This window comes from Crocuta crocuta, unplaced genomic scaffold, assembly GCF_008692635.1.
Source record: "Crocuta crocuta isolate KB4526 unplaced genomic scaffold, BGI_CrCroc_1.0 scaffold24, whole genome shotgun sequence".
Taxonomy (NCBI): domain Eukaryota; kingdom Metazoa; phylum Chordata; class Mammalia; order Carnivora; family Hyaenidae; genus Crocuta; species Crocuta crocuta.
Genome location: NW_027530974.1, coordinates 12,240,395 through 12,259,855, shown reverse-complemented (window position 1 = coordinate 12,259,855; position 19,461 = coordinate 12,240,395). Strand labels below are relative to the sequence as shown.

General features: G+C 40.8%; 1 pseudogene; it reads left to right on the top strand.

Annotated features, from left to right (window-relative positions):
• The first annotated feature begins 285 nt into the window (after nucleotides 1-285).
• Nucleotides 286-863, top strand: LOC144236350 (rRNA-processing protein FCF1 homolog pseudogene; annotated as a pseudogene).
• The last annotated feature ends 18,598 nt before the right edge of the window (nucleotides 864-19,461 follow it).

Genomic DNA, 19,461 nt, shown 5'->3' with positions numbered 1-19,461 from the left:
CAGACACAGGGTGTAGTGGAAAATTAAAATAAGTGCTAGTGGGGCACCGGGGTGGCTCAATTGGTTAAGTGTCTTGACTTCAGCTCAGGTCATGATGTCCTGGTTCATGGGTTCGAGCCCCACATCGGGCTCTGTGCAGACAGCTCAGAGCCTGGAGCCTGCTTCCGATTCTGTACCCCCACCCACACTGCCGGTTCCCTGCTTGCGCTCGCTCTCTCACAAAAATAAACAAACATTTAAAAGCTTTTTAAATAAATAGCTATTAACATCAATAGGTCAGAGTGAAATGGGGAAGCAAAAGAAAGCAAGAAATATGTGGCCGTCAAGTGAAGACTTAGTCTCAGAGACCAGAGTCTTGAAGGCAAGGGCAGATTAACACCAAAAAGAAAGAAAAGAACAATCCCAGGGTGCTCAAGGAAAGAGAAGTCCCCCAATATCCTTCCTGCTTATTCTTCTGATATAACACACAGCTGGGCCCACCTTACCACATCCTGGTTGATACCAACTTTATCAACTTTTCCATTAGAGCCAAGCTCGGCTTAGGAGAGCTGATGATGGCTGTCTGTATGCTAAGTGTACCCCTTGTACAACTGACTGTATAACGGCGAACCCGAGAGATTGGGGCACAAGTACTGAGTGGCCAAGGACCCAAGGTTGGAAGACGACCACACACACAATAAGGAACCTATGTGGATGACCACTTACTATAGACAGTAACTCAGCACAAGTGCGATACCGCGGCACAGCTGAACAGGACCTCAAGTGAAGAACGGAAACATCCTGGAGTTCCCGTTATGTACACTGCTAACTACGAGTACAACAGTGAGCGGATGCCAGATGATTACGGAGGCCCTTGGTTCTGACTCTTAACAAAGAGAGTCCCTCTGCCTGCCTTTACCGACTTTTTCTGTTGCCAGTTTCCATGGCAGTATGCCAGAACACAAATTATTATTCCACTCACTCATTCACTCTGTTATGAGCTGAGTATGGTCATACTCAATTTTGGGGGTGCCTGGGTGGCTCCACTGGTTAAGCATCTGACTTCGGCTCAGATCATGATCTCATGGCTCCTGAGTTTGAGCCCCACACGTTGGGCTCTGTGCTGACAGCTCAGAGCCTGGAGCCTGCTCCAGATTCTGTGTCTCCCTCTTTCTCTGCCTCATGTCCATGGCTCTTTCTGTCTCTCTCTCTCTCTCTTTTTCTCTCTCAAAAATTAAAAAAAAGAAAATACACTCACTTTTTGATGTGTTTTGAAATGAATGTTTTGTAGCACTTAAATTTTGTTGTATCTTTTTATAAAGCAGATGATTACTCACAGGTAAAATAAAATGAAACAAAATAAAACAGCTCCTGGGAGACAACTTTCAGAAGGCTTTAAACCCATCTTCAAATTCTTTTCACTGATCAGCCAGCAGCCGGGGACCCATGAGTGACAGGAATACATTTAAAAGGTACCTCAAGAACACAATGTACTCTTTCTCTTGGAATTTGTTTTTATTTGTTAGGAAAAAAGTCAAAGTTGAAACATCTTATACTCCACAACAAATACAGAAATAGAAACATCAGAGCTCAGAATGCGACACAGTTCTCGGAAAGTCATCCGTCTATGGGGAGTAACTGAAATCATGAAAGTAAGAAGGGCAAACCATGAGCTTGCCGAGGAATTTAAAGTAACATAAGGAGAAAGAGAGAATGAGAAATGCTAAGGATATATAAACAAGATCTGGAAGCACTGTTAATGGGCTAGGAAAAAAGAGAGCAAAAGAATCATAAAGAAGATAAGAAAGAAAGGTGGTCTGTAAACTCAAGGACAGAAAGGATGAACAGAGATCTCACAGCACGTAGGCCGATGAGACGAACACTTAGAGAAGACCACACATAACCAGAAGCATCTAAGAAAAAAAGACAGACTGCTTGGGTCTGGGGTGAAAGTTTGGCCATAACAGAGAGAAAATACAGACGATGACTTTGCAGAGCTGTTACGGAGGGGGAAAAAAGTGAGGAAGAACATTACTGTAGCCAACTGATCTCAGGAAAATAGGAATGATAAATCAGGAGAGGGCCTCCTGGTATGTACCGAAATTTGAGCTCTTCAAATATGTCCGTTTTCTTCCCCACTTGGCACTAATGAAAAAACAAATGGGATTAAATCAAATTTCACATTGTAGGCTAACTAAATAACATTGCGTTATGGACTCTGAAATGTCAGTTTGGCTTCTCAACAGTGGCCTAGTTATGATAAAAAACAAAAAACAAAAACAACAAGCATGTTAACGTATATAAAAAACGTCAAACTTGCAAGATAGGATCTAATTTTTGAATGTAGAAAACATCGTTTTCCTTACCTAATAGAACTGAAAAGCTGCAGCATCATGGGTTTTACTGCTTCAGAGAGAGACCCACAGCTGTATTTTCTAACAGCCACAACCGAGACCCTCGCTTTCACTGACAAGGCTCTTGCTGCGCCGCGGAAGGCTGCGGACACACACGGACAAGAGCTCTTCCCACTGCCTTTCTGAAGCCTCCCCCCACCCAACACTCTCCAGGTGCCTCCCTAACGCCGGCCAGCAGGTGCGGTCCGCACAGGAGACACCCCTCTGAGCACCTTGCCCTGGTGGCCAAAAGGCTGGTGTGTGCTCCACAGGAATGTAACAAAGGGACAGAGAGCTCTTGGCAAGGCCACCACCTCCAGGGAGCTCCTACACAGACAAGAGAAGGAAAGACAACCCCAATCTTCCTGTGGAAAAGCAAAAAAGAGGCCTATTTAGGTAGCCTGGAGCTTCAGCCTAAGGGACAGGCTTCAGGCCTCCCACACAGCTAGAGGCTAAGGAAGCAAACTCAGAGGATGTAAGCGGGAGATGCTGTCCTTGCGCACCTGATGGCCCTGCTCCAGGTATGGTTACAGCCTCACAGGATGGTACACACTTGTGTGCTTTAAAAGCTGCTGCCTGAGGGTCTGGCCTCTGCCCAGCCTGAAACTAGGTGCTAGACAAGATTCGTCCCCGTGGATCACCCACAGGTCCTGGCACATCCACATCCCTGAGCACAAGGCAGTTCAGACAATCACCAAGGTTTGCGAGACAACCAGGAGCTGGGGCAGGCTTGAATGAGAAGGATCACGCCTACAGAAGGCAACGGCTTCAAGACTGAGAGAGGTAGGGGCGCCTGGGTGGCCCAGTCGGGTAAGCATCTGACTTCGGCTCAGGTCATGACCTCACAGTTTGGGAGTAAGAGCCCCGTGCTGGGCTCCGTGCTGATAACTCAGAGCCTGGAGCCTGCTTCGGATTCTGTGTCTCCCTCTGTCTCTGTCCCTCCTCCCCACTCTCTTGCTCTCAAGGATAAATAAAGATTAAAAAAATTAAAACAAAAAAACACGGAGAAAGGTAGCTGTTTCGCCTAATCCATAGAAACAAACACAAGAGAGTCAAACAAAATGAGCAAATAGAGAAATATGTTCCAAACTAAAACAGAAGACAAAACCTCAGAAAAGACCTTAATGACACAGAGATAAGTAATCTACCTGATAATCCAAAATGATGCTTATAAAGATGCTCAGTGAACTTGGGAGACGAATGGATGAACACAATGAGAACCTCAACAAATAACATGTGAAAGTATCACACTGAAGTCACAGAGCTGAGGAATACACTCCCTAAACTGGAAAACACACTAGAGGGGTTCAAGAGCAGGCTGGATGGAGCAGAAAAATGGATCAGCTGGAGGATAATGATACGAGTTGAGTGAAAATGAGCTGCAGGATGAAGCAATGGAACTCACCCAGACAGAGCATCAAAAAAAAAAAAAAAAAAAAAGAATTTTTAAAAATGAAGGTAACTTACAGGGTCTCTGCAATACCATCAAGTGGAAAGCATTCACATATAACAGTCCCAGAGAAAGAAAAGAGAAAGGGGCAGAAAACTGATTTGAAGAAATAATGACTGAGACTTACTCTAACTCTGGGAAGGAAACAGACATCCAGATCCAGGAATCTCAAAGAATTCTAAATAAGGCCCAAAGAGAGCCCCACGAGACACATCATAAATAAAATCCAAAAAGTTACAGATAAAGAGAGAATCTTAAAAGCAGCAAGAGAAAGAGAAATTGTTATGTGTTACAGGGGAAAGTCCCATGAAGCTACCAGCAGATTTCTCCACAGGAACTGTGCAAGCCAGAAGAGGATGGTAAAATTTATTTAACTTGTTGACAGGAAAAAAAAATCAAGCAAGAATACACTGCCCAACAAGGCTGTCATTCAGATTTGAAGGAGAGTTGAAGAGTTTTCTAGACAATCAAGAGCTAAAGGAGCTCGTCACTACTAAGCCAGCCTTACAAGAAATATTTAAAGGGACTTCATGCTGAGAAGAAAGGAAACTAATTACTAACAAGAAAACATAGAAAGGTAAAAATCTCACTGGAAAAGGTAAATATATAGTAAAGGTAGTAGATCAATCATAATGCTACTATAAAGGTTAAAAGGCAAAAGTAGTAAAATTAGCTAAAACTACAACAATTTTTATTGTTAAGGGATACATAAAATAAAAAGATGTACAAAATGACATCAAAAGCATAAAACGTGGTGAAGAGGGTAAAGTGTAAAGTTGGAGTATATGTACCGATTTTAGTTGCAGTCAACTCAAACAGACTATTATATACATAGGAAGCTACATGTGAACTTTATGGTAAGCCACAAAACAAAAAAATAGTAAATACACAGAAGGAAAAATGAGAAAGAAATCTAAATTTAACACTTAAGGAAGTCATCAAACCACAAGGAAAGAGAAGAAAAGAACAAAGAGGAACTACAAAAACAGCCAGAAAACAATTAACGAAATGGCAACTGGCAATAAATATATACCTATCTATAGTTACTTTAAATGAAAAGGGACTAAATACTCCAATCAAAAAACAGAGTGGCTAAATGAACAATAAAACTAGATTCATCTATATTCTGCCTGCAAGAGACTTGCTTCAGAAGTAAAGACACATGGAAACTAAAAGTAAAGGCATAAAAAAATATATTAAACTGTGCAAATGGGAATAAAAAGAAACCTGGTATAGCTATACTCATATCAGACATAATAAACTTTAAAACAAAGACTGTAGGGGCTCCTGGGTGGCTTAGTCGGTTAGGTGTCCGACTTTCGCTTAGGTCATGATCTCGCGGTTCGCGGGTGCGAGCCCCGCGTCGGGCTCTGTGCTGACTGCCAGCTCAGAGCCTGAGCCTGTTTCAGTCTGTGACTCCCTCCCTCTCTGACCCTCCCCTGCTCACGCTGTCTCTCTCTCTCCCCTAAGAAATAAATAAAACATTAAAAAAAAACAACAAAAAAACAAAGACTGTAATAAATGACAAGGAAGGGCATTACTTAATGATAAAAGGGTCAATCCAGCAAGATATAATATTTACAAATAGATATGTGCCCAATACAGAGGAACCAAAACATATGAAATATATAAAGTAAATATTAACAGGTAATATAGTAATAGTAGGAGTCAAAGGTTGGATCATTCAGACAGAAAATCAATAAAGAAAACTATGGCTTTAAATGACACATTAGACCAGATGGACTTAACAGACATATAAAGAAGATTCATCCAAAAGCAGAAGAAGACACATTCTTCTCAAGTGCACATGGAATATTCTACAGGATAGCTATACATGTTAGGACACATAACAAATCTCAATCAATTCAAAAAGACTGAAATCAGATCAAGCATCTTTTCTGATCACAATGGTATGAACCTAGAAATCAAGTACAAGACAAAAACTTGAAAAGCTGGAAAAACTACAAATATGTGGAAATTAAGCAACATGTTATGAAACAACCACTGGGCATAGAAGAAATCAAAGGAGAGATTTAAAAAAAGTACCTAGAGACAAATGAAAAAGAAGTATGGCACACCGAAACTGTTGGGATGCAGTAAAAGTGGTTCATTGGCATAAAAAATGATCACTGGAACAGAAGAGAGAGCCCATAAATAACCCATGCTTAAATGGACAATTAAGTTATGACAAAGGAGGCAAGAATATGCAATATTTAAAGGACAATCTCTTTAATAAATGATGTCAGGAAAGCCAGACAGCTACATGCAAAAGAATGAAACTGGGCCACGATGTTATACCATATACAAAATCAACTCAAAAAGGATTAAAGACTTGAACGTAAAGCCTGAAACCATAAAATCCCTAGAAGAAAATCGAGGCAGCAAGCTCCTTGACACTGATCCTATGATTTTTTTTTTGAAGATCTGACTCCAAAGGCAAGAAAAAGGCAAGCAAACACAAATAGGATTATATCAAACTAAAAATCTCTGCACAGCGAAGGAAACCTACTGAATGGGAGAAGATATGTGCAAATCATGTATCTGATAAGGGGTTAATATCCTAAACATATTTTAAAAAACTCATACGACCCAATAATAAAAACAAAACATAGTCCATAAAATCCAATTAAAAATGGGCAGAAAATCTAAATAGACAGTTTTCCAAAGAAGACATATACAGATGGATAACGGGCACATGAAAAGATGTATCACCAATCATTAGGAAAATGCAAATCAAAACCACAATGAGATATCCCCCTCACACCTGCCAGAGTGGCTAGGATGAAAAAGACAAGAAATACCACGTGGGGCTGAGGATGTGGAGAAAATGGAATCTTTGTGTCCTGTTGGTATAAATGTAAATTGCTGCCACCACTATGGAAAACAGTATGGAGGATCTGGGAAAAATTAAAAATCGAGCTACCCTATGATCTAGCAACTCCACTCCTGAGCATCTATCTGAAAAAAATGAAAACACTAATTCGAAAAGATGCTACCCCTAAGTTCACCTTAGCATCACTTAGAATAGCCAAGATATGGAAACAACCTACATATGTATCCATGGATGAATGAATAAAGAAGATGTGATGTGCATGTGTGTGTGCGCACACATACAATGGAATACTACCCAGTCATAAAAAAGAGTGAATGTTACCATTTGTGACAACGTGATGGACCTTAAGGGAATTATGCTAAGTGAAATAAGACAAATACTACATGACTTCACATATTTTGGAATCTAGAAAAAAATAAAACAAAGAAAACACAACTCAGACTCATAGATACACAGAGAGGTGGCTGCCAGAGGGGGAAAGGTTGAGGATGGAAGCGGAATGGGGGAAGGAGATTAAGAAGTACAAATTTTCCTTTATAAAGTAGATCAGTCACAGGGGTATAACAACGGGCAGCATGGGGAATTGAGTCGATAACACTGTGTTAACTTTGTAAGGTGACAGATGATGACAAGACTCATTGCACTGACCATTTCAGCAACATGTAGAAATGTCAAATCAGGGGCACCTGGGTGACTCAGTCGGTTAAGCGTCCAGCTTCGGCTCAGGTCATGATCTCACGGTTCATGGGTTCAAGCCCTGTGTCAGGCTCTGTGCTGACAGCTCAGAGCCTGGAGCCTGCTTCGGATTCTGTGTCTCCCTCTCTCTCTCTGACCCTCCCCTGCTCACACTTTCTCTCTCTCTCTCTCAGAAATAAATAAAACACTAAAATAAAAAAATTTTAGTGCCAAATCACTATGCTGTACACCTGAAACTAATATATTATTTGCCAATTATAGATCAATTTAAAAAAGAAAACTACAACTGAGACATTGTGCCACGGAGCGGCCAGTGCCTCAGAAGTACCACACAGCTGCAGGGGACTCCTTACTGACACCAGCTGTCCGGTTCTCCCGTGTACCTAACAGGGCCTCAGCCTAGGAAGCCTGAAATACCCAGTATGTTTATTTATTTATTTTTTCTGAGAGAGAGAGAGAGACAGCGTGAGCAGGGGAGGGTCAGAGAGTGAGGGAGACACAGAATCCGAAACAGGCTCCAGGCTCTGAGCTGTCAGCACAGAGCCCGACGCGGGGCTCGAACCTACAAACCATGAGATCATGACCTGAGCCGAAGCCGGACGCCCAACTGACTGAGCCACCCAGGCGCCCCTATATCCAGTATGTTTAATATCCATAATTTCATGGTGATACTTAAAAGAACGAACTGATCACCTTTGGGAGATGCTAAGAAATCGACTCGTTATTCTGAAAATAGATACTAAAGAAAGGGGAAGACTTGAGCATTTATCTTGCCTTTCCTTTACAAACAGCTCCTTAGAGTAATCAATAATTGATGAGGCAACATTCTTCTTTATGGAAGCACTTCAATGAATAAACAAAGAATGGCAGAATTATTATATTATTTTGCAACCCCTAATGAAATAATTGATGTAGGTCAGAAGAGCTGGCAAATAATGGCTAGCAGGCCAGATCGAATCTGGTAAATAAAGTTTTATAGGAACACCGCCATGCCGTCACTTACATACTGCCTACAGCTGCTGTCCCACTAGAATGGTGATGACCATATGGTCTGCGAAGCTGAAAGCACTCACTATCCAGCCCTTACAGAACAAGTTTGCTAACCCCTGATATTGTGACAATAATGATCAATGGTTGCTAAAACTATTAGGCAAAAAGCAGGTGAGAAAGCTTATAATGACAACACCCATGCTCACTGGTGAGGCTTTAAGTCACAAAGGCGGGGACAGGGTGTCACGTGCCCCTGATGCAATGCTTTAGAAAGTACACATACCCCACCTCTGAAGTCTTCTTGCCAAAAAATTAAAAATCTGACCAAACCTCTGGTTCTAATCAGCAGCTTACAGGAAACACGGCAGACAGAAAAACAAATTAAACTACACCATGGAGACAATGTGAAAATTCACCCTGTGGGAAACTCTACAGGCAGAGGGTCTGGCTTCTTCAATATGTAAAAATGCAAGGAAAAGTAAAAGGTGAGTCTATAGATTAGAAAGTCCTACTTTGAACCCACAGCCATATGGCCAATTAATCTTCGACAAAGTAGGAAAGGGTATCGACAAATTGTGCTGGGAAAACATGCAGGAGAATGAACCTGAACCCCTTTCTTACACCATAGCCAAAAATAAATTCAAAACGGATGAAAGACCTAAACATGAGACACGGCTCTCTGGAGAGGAACACAGGCAGTAAGCTCTTCGACTCAGCCATAGCAACTTCTTTCTAGATTGGTCTCCTGAGGTGAGGGAAACAAAAGCAAAAATAAACTATTGGGACTTCATCAAAAACAAAAAAGGCATTTGCACAGTGAAGGAAACAACCAACAAAAAATAAAAGGCACCCTACAGAATGGGAGAAGGTATTTGTAAATGACATATCTGACAAAGGGTTAGTACCCCAAATTATAAAGAACTTATAAAACTCAACACCCAAAAAAACCAAATAATCCAATTAAAATGGGGGAGAAGACATGAATAGGCGTTTTTCCAAAGAAGACATACAGATGGCCAACAGACATATGAAAAGATGCTCAACGTGACTGATCATTGGAGAAATACAAATCTACAATGAGATAGCACCTCACATCTGTCAGAAGGGCTAAAATCAACAATGTAAGAAACAAGAGGTGTTGGCGAGGATGTGGAGAAAGGGGACCCCTCTTGCACTGTTGGCGGGAATGCAAACTGGTGCAGCTGCTCTGGAAAATAGTATGGAGGGTCCTCAGAAAGTTAAAAATAGAACTATCCTACGATCCAGCAACTGTACTACTAGGTTTTTACACAAAGGATACAAAAATACTAATTCAAAGGTATACATGCACCCCACTGCTTATAGCAGTCTTATCTAGAACAGCCAAACTAAGGAAATAGCCCAAGTATCCATCGATTGATGAATGGATAAAGGAGATGTGTGTGTTACTTACACACACACACACACACACACACACACACACACACAATGGAATATTATTCAGCCATAAAAAAGAATGAAATCTTGCCATTTACAACAACATGGACAGAGGTAGAGAGTATTATGCTAAGTGAAATAAGACAGTAAGAGAAAGACAAATGCCATATGATTTCACTCATATGTAGAATTTAAGAAACAAAACGAAACAAGCAAAGGAGAAAAAGAGAGTGAGAAAGAGGGAAACCAAGGAACAGACTCTTAACTCTAGAGAACTGATGGTTACAGAGGGGAGGGCTGGGGGGATAGGTCACATGATTGGCATTAAGGAGGGTACCTGTGATGAGCACTGGGTGATGTATGGAAGTGATGAATCACTATACTGTATACCTGAAATTAACATCACACTGTATGTTAACTAACTGGAATTTAAATAAAAACCTAAAAGAAAAAAAGGTCCTAAGACATTCATCAACTGAATGCACATATAGTCCTTATTTGGGTTCTGATTCTAACACACCATCAGGACAAAAAATTGACAAGACAAATCAGGAAAATCTGAATACTAATCCAATATTTGATAGCAGTAAAGAATAGTACACTGTTTCCCAGTATGTTAATAGTGTCGTGATTAGACTTTTTAAAAAGGCAAGTCTCTTGGGGCGCCTGGGTGGCTTGGTTGGTTGAGTGTCCAACTCCTGATTTCAGCTCAGGTCATTATCTTGTGGTTCGTGAGATCAAGCCCTGCGTCAGGCTCCATGCTGACAGTGTGGAGTCTGCTTGGGAATCTTTCTCTCCCTCTGTCTCTGACCTTTCCCCACGTGTGCTTGCTCACTCACTCTCTCTCTCTCTCTCAAAATAAATATGTTTTTTAATTGTAAAGTCTCTTTAATATTTTAAAAGCACATATTGAAGTGATGAATCACTAAATTTTACTTCTGAAAACATTATTACACTATATATTAACTTGGATTTAAATAAAATTTATTATTTTTTAATGTTTTATTTATTTCTGAGAGAGAGAGAGAGAAAGACAGTGCAAGCAGGGGAGGGTCAGAGAGAGAGGTAGACACAGAATCTGAAGAGAGGCTCCAGGCTCTGAGCTGCCTGTCAGCACAGAACCAGAGGCAGGGCTCGAACCCACAAACTGCGAGATCATGACCTGAGCAGAAGTCAGACGCTTAACCAACTGAGCCACCCAGGTGCCCCTAAAAGTTAAAAATGAATAAATAAAGGCACATACTGATGTATTCACAGATGAAATAATATGACATCTCAACTTTGTGTAAAATAATCCAATGGGGAAGGGGCAGATAAATGAAACAAGATTGGCCATATATTTGGGGTTTCTTTTTAACACTTTTTAACATTTTTATTTATTATTTTTGAAAGACAGAGGCAGTGCACAAGCGGGGGAGGGGCAGAAAGAGAGGGGGAAACAGAATCGGAAGCAGGCTCCACGGCTCTGAGCTGTCAGCACAGAGCCCGACATGGGGCTCGAACTCTTCAACAGTGAGGTCATGACCTGAGCCAAAGTCAGATGTTTAACCGACTGAGCCACTCAGGCGCCCCAAGATTAGCCATCTGTTGATCACTATTAAAGGCTGAGTAGTAAAAAGGGATTCATTCTGCCATTTCCCCTACTTTTGAATATGTTTAAACTTTTTCATAAGAAAAAGATAAAACTTAATACAATTAACAAAGCTTTCTGTCTCTACTTCCAGCATATGTGTTCATCATTGTTTTGTTTCTCCCCGTCCATCATCCACCATGTATATCTACTCATAAACCAAGTATTTATTGAATGTTTACTATAACATGGCCCCTGTGCTAGGTGCTGCCAATGATCTTCCCTTCAAGTGACCTACAATCTAGAGGTGGAGCCCAATAAGTAACTCAGCTATTACGGTACTGAGGGTAAACACCACACGGAAAGGGCCCCAAGGACGCTAAGGGAATAAGGCAAAGAAGGGGGAGGGACACATTTCTGTGTTCCTCATTCCTCCTCCTTAGTATTATTTGTGGTTGTTAGACCACCCTGATTTTCCACTTTTCTCTCCTAGATGGACTTTCTCCAGTGGCCCTGGCTGACATCATCTTTGGGGGTTTCCTAGTCCATGATTCCATGAAAGCAAAGGCCTGGAATCCGCCTCCACCCCGTTCCCCAGAGGCCCTTTACTTCTCTTGTGACCGACTCTTACCCCCCAAACTGCCGTATCAGTTCACTGCTCTCCTACTCACTCATGCTCACTGGTTACTAACAACCACACACACACTCACACCCAGGGCAGTGCTGCTCCCTCTTCCCACATCTTCACTAGTAACTCACCTGTCCGCTGTGTGACTAACTCGTATGACGAGTCACCCAAGGTTTCCACACCCAGGGATCCCCTGGTATCACTGGAATGAAAGGGACACCAAAATGGCAGAGGAAAACGTGGGACTACACACACATTGAAAAGCTTCCGCGCAGCAAAGGAAATAATGAACAGTGTGAAAGGCAACCTACGGAAGGGGAGAAAACGGCAAATCATGTATCTGATGAGGAGTTAATATCCAAAGTATATTAGGAAATCCTATAACTCAACTGCAAAAAACTAACAATCCGATTAAAAAATAGGCTAATGGGGCTTCTGGGTGGCTCAACTGGTTAAGTATCTGACTCTTGGTTTTGGCTCAGGTCACAATCCACAGTCATGAGACTAAGCCCCACGTCGGGCTCTGCACTGGGTGTACAGCTTGCTTAAGAGTCTCTCTCCCTCTCGCTCTGCCCCTCCCCTCCTCCAGTGTGCTGTCTCTTTAAAAAAAAAAAAAAAGGCCTAAGGACTTCAATGGACACATTCCGAAAAAAGACATACAAACAGCTAACAGCTAAATGAAAAAATGTTCAATGCTACTAATCAAGGAAAAGCAAATCAAAACCACAATGAGATATCACTTCAAGTGTTAAAGAAAAGAAGAAAAAAACAACAAAGTACCAAGCATTGACACAGATGTGAAGAAACTGGAATCCCTTGTGCACTGTTGGGCGGAAGGCAAAATGGTGTGGCTGCTATGAAAAACACCATGGAGGTTCCTCAAAAAATTAAAACTAGAACTACCCCATGATCCAGCAATCCCACTTCTGGGAATTCATCCAGAAGAAATGAAATCAAGATCTTGAGACATCAGCACCGTATGTTCACTGCAGTACTGTTCACAACAGCCGAGATGTGGAAACAACCTAAATGTCTATCGATGGATGGATGAAGAAGTGGTGTATATACACAACGGAATACTATTCAGCCACAAAAAAGAAGGAAATTCTACCTTTTTCAAAAACATGGATGAAAGCGAAATAAACCAATCGCAGAAGAGCAAATTCTGCCTGATTCCACTTATGGGAAGTATCTGAAGTAGTCAAATTCGTAGAATCAGAGTGGAATAGGGAGAGGGAAATCAGGAGGTACTAATCAACAGGCACAAGTTGGTTAAACAAGATGAGTAAGTTCTAGAGAGCAACACTGAACCTAAAGTCAATACGGTATTGTACACTTAAAAAGTTGTAAAAAGGGTGATCTCATGTTATGCTTTACTACAGGTTTTTTTAATCATCATTTTAGCGTAGACACGCACACACACATGCACACACACACACATGCACATACACACACATAAAAAGAAAGCTAAGGAAAACTGGCAAGAGGAAATTCAAGCACAGCAAGGGAAAAGAACCAAGCCCAATAAAAGCCCAATTTACTGTTTAATACCCAAAACAGCATAAATTAATGTCTTGACAAAAGACAAGTGGTATTACTTCAATCCTTAAAATTTTTAAAACACTGTAATGGACATATTTGGGCCAAAAAAATGTCAAGGTCTGTTTTTTTAGATCTGTGTTGGTTGTTTTGTTATCATTATATTGCTGTTACTTTAGTTTTGCTTAAACTATAGTGTGGGGTGGGGGGAGTCACTCAAAAGAGATTTAACAGATTCTGGCAGAAGTGTCTGACACAGAGATCTGCTAAGTCACCTGCTGGGGCGAGCGGGACACAGCTGAGTCACCGTCACCTCCACCTACAGGCAATTTCACCTCTTAAGGTCATTTTCCAGAAGAATGCAGTGGTGGCACTGCGGCAGTTTGACATCTGATAAACACATTCAGCAATAATGACGTCTTAGGGTAAATGCCCATATTGGGCCACAGTAATTTTGGGTTAAACCAATTCCGGTTTTCTGGAGCAAGGCTGGGATCCCGAGTAAATCACTTGGGGGAAATCACGTAACCTTTGTGGGTCATGGCTTTTCCATTGGAGAAATGAAGATTCTGGGCTTGATGGCTAGAGACCTTCCTGTTTCAACGCTACTGGAATCTGTGGTTCAGAGCAGCTTTTCCATATGTACTGAGGCATTAGCAGTAATGCCAGAGAAAACTCGGAGCATTTAAATCCCGACAAAGCACTAGTAACACTCTTACTTTCTCACTCAATGTTCATTAAGCCTTGCTAAATTCTCTTCTTAGGATTTGGCACACAGTAAACAGCTTCTCAATGCTGACTGTTACTAATGTAAATTATTTCTAAGAAAAGCATTTGCTATAGAAGATGAAAGTACATGTTGATAAGCATGTGTTTCAATGTATTGGCACTTTGGAGTCAAATGAATCTGGGTCTGAACTCCCAACTCCTGCAGTCACCAACTAGATGACCTTGATCATGTTACCTAAAATGTCTGGGCCTCATGATTTAACATGGAGAGACTACTGACCTCACAGGGTTATTAGAAGGATTAAGTAAAAATGGCATGTCGCGTGCCAGGGTCAATATTAGTTCCTTTGCCCCTAGCTAGAATTGGACATTAAATTCTAAGTATCCAATTTCTACCCCATTTTTGGTTTCACCTTTGATTTCCATTCATAAAATACCCTGGTTTTCCCAGCGTGTGACTGACTCTTGCTTTGACCAAGCTTTGTCCAGGGTCCTCTGAGCCCTTTCCTCAACCAGGCCTCAACCTTGGCCTACGAGAACCGCGACTTTCGGCACAAATGATTTCATCCCCCACCCTAAGAGACTTAATCACCAGAATCATTTCTATTAGCTCAAGGCCTTGTTCCTAGAATGAGGACCCCAGGTCCCTAAACCACCTGCCTGAGAAAGCTCACTGCTCTCAGAAGAATCCAGTGTGTGCTCTAGCCAACGCCTGATGACGGGCTTCGGACCTCCCTTTTCTAGAGCACTTATTCAAAAGGCTTGCAACTGTCAATCCTTGTGCTGCCCCTCACGTGCATGCATCTCTCTCAAAATAAATAAATAAATACGTCAATAAACACATACATAAATGATAAGTAAAAACTTTAAAAAGGAAAAAAGAAAACAAGAATCAAATAGAGATTGTAAATCTCAAAGACACAATAACCGGAAGAGAATCATGTCAGCGTGATGGCGTGAGGAGGCTGAGAAGGCCTCTCCCCACCAAGCAACTTAAAAAGCTGCTCGAGACCGTCAAAAACAATCTTTTTGGCACTCTGGAACTTTCCGCATACAACAAAATGAGAAGCATTTACCCAGGGAAATGAGTGAGTAAAGGTGAAACTACGACACGTGCTGTGGTACTCTTGTCTGGGGCTGCTCCCCTCATCCTGTACCCCTCTTCAGCATGTGAGTAAAACCAAGGCATTCCCAACTGAGAGAAACAGTAGCCTCACTGCTGCCATCAAGGAGGCTCACATGATAGGAAACTGCTGTTTAACGTGGTCATTTCACCCAGCAATAGCGTTGCTAGGAATTTACCCGAGGGATCCAGGCGTGCTGATGCACAGGGGCACATGGACCCCAATGTTCATAGCAGCGCTCTCAACGATAGCCAAAACATGGAAAGAGCCTAAGTGTCCATCAACTGATGAATGGATCAGGAAAATGTGGTTTGGCGCGCCTGGGTGGCTCAGTCAGTTAAGCGTCCAACTTCAGCTCAGATCACGATCTCACGGTTGGTGGGTTCGAGCCCTGTGTTGGGCTCTGTGCTGACAGCTCAGAGCCTGGAGCCTGCTTCAGATTCTGTGTCTCCCTCTCTCTCTGACCCTCCCCTACTCACACTTACACTCACACTCTCTCTCTCAGAAATAAAACTTTAAAAAAAAAAAAAAAGAAAATGTGGTTTGTATATACAATGGAATACTCCATGGCAATGAGAAAGAATGAAATCTGGCCATTTGAAGCAACGTGGATGGAACTTGAGGGTGTTATGCTGTGCAAAATAAATCAGGCAGAGAAGGACAGATACCATATGTTTTCACTCATATGTGGAACAGGAGACACTTAACAGAGGACCATGGGGGAGGGGAAGGGGAAAAAATGGTTGGGGAGAGGGAGGGAGGCAAACCATGAGAGACTCTTGAATACTGAGAACAAACTGAGGGCTGATGGGGGAGAGGGAGAGGGGAAGGGGGTGATGGGCATGGAGGAAAGCACTTGTTGGGATGAGCACTGGGTGTTCTATGGAAACCAACTTGACAATAAACTATAAAAGAAAAAAGAAATAAAGTGGTCCTTTCAGTCACAAGCTAAGAGGTAGGTAGTGGCTTCACCAGCCTAAAATAACAATTCTGTTTAGGGCAAGCCATAAACTGGCAGGCTAGCTCGATATGGTGTTCAAGAAGTTAAGACAGACAAAAGGAGGCTTGAAAAACACTCCATATGGCCTGGGTTGACCAGAGGCTGAGTACATCCATAGTAGAGACTAGGGTTCAATTCTACTAAAACATTCATGGTCAACAGAGCCTGGAGACACGCACAGAGAAGGCCTAAGAGTGCCCGATGGAAGCAGAAACTAGGGAAAACGTGAAGGCAGTCTGAACTTTGAATGGACCCCCTCCCCCCAGTCCACCTGCAGATTCATCTGTAGACAGTGGAAGCCTTATAGAATTGAGATAGTTGAGCGCAATCTGTAACTAATCTTTGGCTGTAGCTTCAGCTATGCAAACACACGGAAGATCCCTAGGAAGCCAGGCTTTCAAAAATGAAAGATGAGAAAAGAACTGAATGGAGACCTCGGCCACAAGTTATGGGAGACAGTTGTCACAAACTTAGGCCAATTAAGTTATAATCACAAACAAAAGAAAACCACCACCACCACCACCACCACCCTCAGGGAGAAAGAAGTCACAATCCATAGTTGCTATGATATGTTACTCAAAATATCTAGTGTTCAAACAAAAAAAAATTTAAGATATGCAAAAAACAAAAAACAAAAACGAGAGTGTGACCTAGTCAAGAAAAAAAAGGAATCAATAAAAACGGTCTCTGAGTGACCCCAAGTATTTAGCAAAGATTTAGCAAAGACCTCATGCTGCTATTACAAATACATTTATAGAAGTTTTTCTTGAAACCTGAAAGAATCAAAGGAAAATATGACAAACGGGACTAAACAAATAGAGACTCTCAATAAAGAGATATTACTTTAAAAGAGCCAAATAGAAACTCAGGAGTTGAGAATTACAATAACTGAAATGAAAAATTCAGCAGAGGCGCTCAATGGTACATTTGAGATGGCAAGAAAAAAAAATCAGTAATACTAAGATAGAGATATTATCCAATATGAAAAACAGAGAGAAAAAAGTTCAAAAATAAACAGAGCCTGAGAGACATGTAGGACAACATCAAGTACACCAATATACATGTAATGGGGGAGTCAAATGGTAAGGAGAGAGAGAAAGGAACAAAAAAATATATTTGAAGATACACTGGCCCCCAAATTTGCCAAATTTGATGTAAAACATTAACCTACAAAACTAAAAGCTCAATGAATCCCAACTAAGATAAATACAGAGATCCACACAAGGACACATCTCAAATTGCTGAAAGACAAAGAAAAAAACCATCCATCATGTACAAAGGAACAATGAGATTAACAGTTGACTTCCCAGGGCACCTGGTTGGCCCAGTCAGTTAAGCGGTGGACTCTTGATTTCAGCTCAGGTCATGATCTCATGGTTGTGAGACAAAGTCCCACATCAGGCTCTGCACTGGGCATGGAGCCTTCTTAAGATTCCCTCTCTCCCCCTGCCCCTTCCCCAGCTTGTGTGCATGCACACGCTCCCTCAAGAAAGAGAAGAAAAGAGAAAAAAATAAAACAACTGACTTTTCAACAGAGATAACAGAGACGAGAAGTCAGTGGATGATATATTCAAAGTGTTGAAAGGAAAAAAACTATCAATCAATTGAACAAAACTGTCCTACAAAATAAAGACGAAAGGGGCATCTGGCTGGCTCAGTAGGAGGAACATACGACTCCTGATCTTGGGGTCATGAGTTTAAGCCCCACAGTGGGTATAGAGACTACCTAACAAATAAATGAAAACTTTTAATATAAAAAAATGATGAAAAAGTTTGAATTTGTTCCCAGCAGAGACCTATCTTACAAGAAATACTGAAGGAAATCCCTCAAGCTGGAAGAGAATGACATCAGACATTGACTTGAATTGGCAAGAAAAAGAGAAAACTGTTCCAAATGCTAAGTACATAGGTAATACAAAAGGTATATAAATATATTTTTCTCATTTTTGTCTCTTATTTTCTTTAAAATACATAAAATGGTATAAAGCAATAATTATATTTTAAGTATATTTAGAGTTTGAAATATTTAGAGACATCATTGTATAGTTCTTAATTTACATTGACATAATCTATATGCCAATAAGAAGCCCAAGGAAGTAGAGGAAAAGGAGAACTATTCAAACAGCGTTTCTATATTTTACTGGAATTAAGTTACTATTAATTTGAAGTACACATAAATTAAATTATATGAAATTAAGACACATATTGCAATCCCACTAAGTTCATAATAACAACAAGGAAATAAACCAGCATAATTTAAAAATCAGCACACAAATCAGCCAACTAAAAGTAAATAATGCAAAAGGAAGTCAAGGAGGAAGAGAGATATGTAACAGGAGATACACAGAACACACGTAGAAAGGCAGACATTAAACCATATCAATAATTCTATTAAATATAAATGGACTAGATATTTCACTCAAAAAGTAGAGACTAACTAAATGGAAAAGCACAACTGAACTAGATGCTAGCTATAAGGGATGCACCTCAGGTTCTAACATATAGATTGGAAATCAAAATACAGAAAGATATACCATGTTAAAACCAAACATAAGTGGGCTGAAATGCCTATAATAATATAAAAAAAAAATGTAATGCAAGAAATATTACTAGAGACAAAGAGGTGCATTTTTAACTAATACACCTGTTAGTACATCCAGAAGACATAATAATTATAAATGTACAAAGACATAATAATGATAAATATATATGCAACTAATAACAAAAACTCAGCACAATCTGACAGTCATGAGAGGAAAAACAGAAATTCAACAATAACACTTGGAGATTTCAAAACCACACTCTCACTAATTGATAGAACAGCTGGACCAAAAATCAGCAATGTTCGCCAACATATAAACAAAACTATCAACCAATCGACGTACCTGATATTATAGTCAGTGACTATAGAATACACATTCTTTTCAAACACATGGAACATTCTCCAGGATAAAACAGAGGCTGGGTCACAAAATAAGTCTCAAGAAATTAAAAATCAAAATCACCAAAGTATATGCCCTGATCACAGTGGAACTATATTTGAGATCTACAACAAAATCGGAAAATCCCAAAATTTTAGAAATTAAACAAGACGCTTGGATCAAAGAAATCAAA